We start from the raw sequence: 2,631 nt of genomic DNA, 5'->3' as shown, positions 1-2,631 counted from the left end.
AAAGCAGCAGAAAACTTTCACGGAGTCTCTCTCTGTTGCCCAGGTGGGGTGGAGTGCAGTGGTGCGATCTCGGCTCACTGCAAGCTCCGCATCCCGGGTTCATGCTGTTCTCCTGCCTCAGCCTCCCAAGTAGCTGGGACTACAGGCGCCCACCGCCATGCCCAGCTAATTTTTTGTATTTTTAGTAGAGACGGGGTTTCACCGTGTTAGGCCAGGATGGTCTTGATCTCCTGACCTCGTGATCCGCCTGCCTTGGCCTCCCAAAGTGCTGGGATTACAGGCATGAGCCACCGCACCTGGCCAAAACCTTTTTTTTTTTTTTTTTTTTTTTCAAAAAATTATAAATAGAAGATTCTAAAGAGAAGCTTTTAATAAATAAGCATTTAAAAGAAACTAGGGTTACTTGTTATGTTTAAAATATATGCTATTCTCACACAAAATGAAACTGCTGCAATCCAACTTTAGAAGCAAAGAATAGCCTTAAATTGTTAAATACAGAAAATATACTTTGCAGAATAGGATTAGGCACTCTGATATGTGAAAGAAAATATTAGGAAATAAACTATGTTATTCTTTAGATATAGGCTGAAGAAAGTAGATGAAAATCCTGTAATTCTTTTTGCCTGAAGCAAACTTAAATTTATAAGTAACTATTTTGATAAATATGGAGTTCCTACTAATTATGTAATTTACTTCATGCATAACATGCAAATTCTAGCATATTGTCCTAAATATCTAAATCTGAAATTACAGACAAATTTGAAACAGAAAATAGAAAGTCAAAATGTATAGGGAGAGTGACATCATTAAGATGAAAGATTAAAAGTGCCCTAATTTTATATCCCCTTACAGCAAAAAACATCAGCTATCCCTGACAAAAATGCTTTTATTGGCCAGGCATGGTGGCTGATGCCTTTAATCCTAGCATTTTGGGAGGCTGAGATGGGCAGATCACGAGGTCAGGAGTTTGAGACCAGCATGGCAAACATGGTGAAACCCTGTCTCTACTAAAAATAGTAAAAATACTATTGGTGGTCGTGGTGGCACACACCTGTAATGCTAGCTACTCAGGAGGCTGAGGCAGGAGAATTGCTTAAACTCGGGAGGCGGAGGTTGCAGTGAGGTGAGATGGCACCACTGCACTCCAGCCTGAATGAGGGAGTGAGTCTCAGAGAAATAAATAAATGCCTTTATTAGAAAACCAGGCATTATGGCTCACACTTCTAATGACAGCTACATGGTACATTAATGATGGAGAACATCTTCAGGCCAGGATTTTGAGACCAGCCTGGGTTATGTAGCAAGATGCCATCTCCAAAATAAGTGCCTCTATGAGAGATTTGAGATCCAGGGAGGGAGTTGTGAAACTCTGTTAAAGCTTAAGTTTGAGAAGTGTTCTATTCAGAAGGCAGGCCTTCATTCAGGTGGAAAACTACATGACCCCTGTTCTTGGCTACAGACCAGGATAGGGTTCACCCAACTTGGTCCCACTAAGAATTCTGAACTTACTCTGTAATCATCCAAAACTCCTCCAGCCACAGTCTGGCAGAGGTCCTGCCATTCCAGAGACCTGGAGGAAGGCACACATTTACAGCCATGTAGGCAGGCCTGCAGACCTTGGCCTTTACAGGGGTGCCTGAAGTGGTTCAGTGACTCAGTTTTAGTTACCTGAGCCATAGTTCACGGCCAGTCCTGCTTACATAGAAACCTACTGAGTTACTTGAAAAAATAATCTCTGGTACTCACTGAAAGCCATACTCATCTACATCCTGATACAAGGCCCACCATATGCAGAACCAACTTCAAAAACATTCCTTATGTCTGCCCTATGGAGCAAAGTCCTGAAAGATTTGCAGTCTGTCCAGAAATAAACTGGGAATTACAATTACCCAAGCCCCTGTAACAAGCCAGCTAAAGGTGGACCCTAGTGCAGTCCCAGCAGCCTTGTGACCAAGCTACAACCTCTCTTCACTACAAATTCAGGGGGGATTTCATCACCCTAAGGGACCAACAAAAGAAGATCTTTATCTTCTAAAATCAGGATATGAAAACTTGAAGAGGTGTTTGCTCCATCAACTTCAGACAGCAATACAAAACTATACTGTGCCCATTGTCAACGCTTCTATTTTAATCTAGCACCGGAAGTATGTGGCAGAAGAATTAGTCAAAAAAAAAATTTTTAATCCATTGAAATTAAAGAAAAATGATAAAAAGTTGTTTGCAGATTATACAATTTTATATTTAAAAAACCATAAGCAGTATATTAAAACCTGTCTAATAAATGCACTCAGTAAATTAGCAAAATATAAAATTAACATACAAGTATATGTATGGTTTCCTTCACTTAAAACAAACTATCTGATAAAATAGAGAAAGAGGCTGGGTACAGTGGCTCATGGCTGCAATCCCAGAACTTTGGGAGGCCGAGGCGGGTGGATCATCTGATGTCAGGAGTTTGAGACCAGCATGGCCAAAAAGGTGAAACTCTGTCTCTACTAAAAATATAAAAATTAGCTGGACGTTGTGGCAGGCACCAGCAATCTCTGCTAATCGGTAGGCTGAGGCAAGAGAATTGCTTGAACCCAGGAGGTGGAGGTTGCAGTGAGCCCAGATTGTGCCACTGCATTCCAG

The sequence above is a fragment of the Hylobates moloch genome, unplaced genomic scaffold, assembly GCF_009828535.3.
Source record: "Hylobates moloch isolate HMO894 unplaced genomic scaffold, HMol_V3 SCAFFOLD_82, whole genome shotgun sequence".
NCBI classification, from domain to species: Eukaryota; Metazoa; Chordata; class Mammalia; order Primates; family Hylobatidae; genus Hylobates; species Hylobates moloch.
This window is presented reverse-complemented; position numbering follows the sequence as displayed.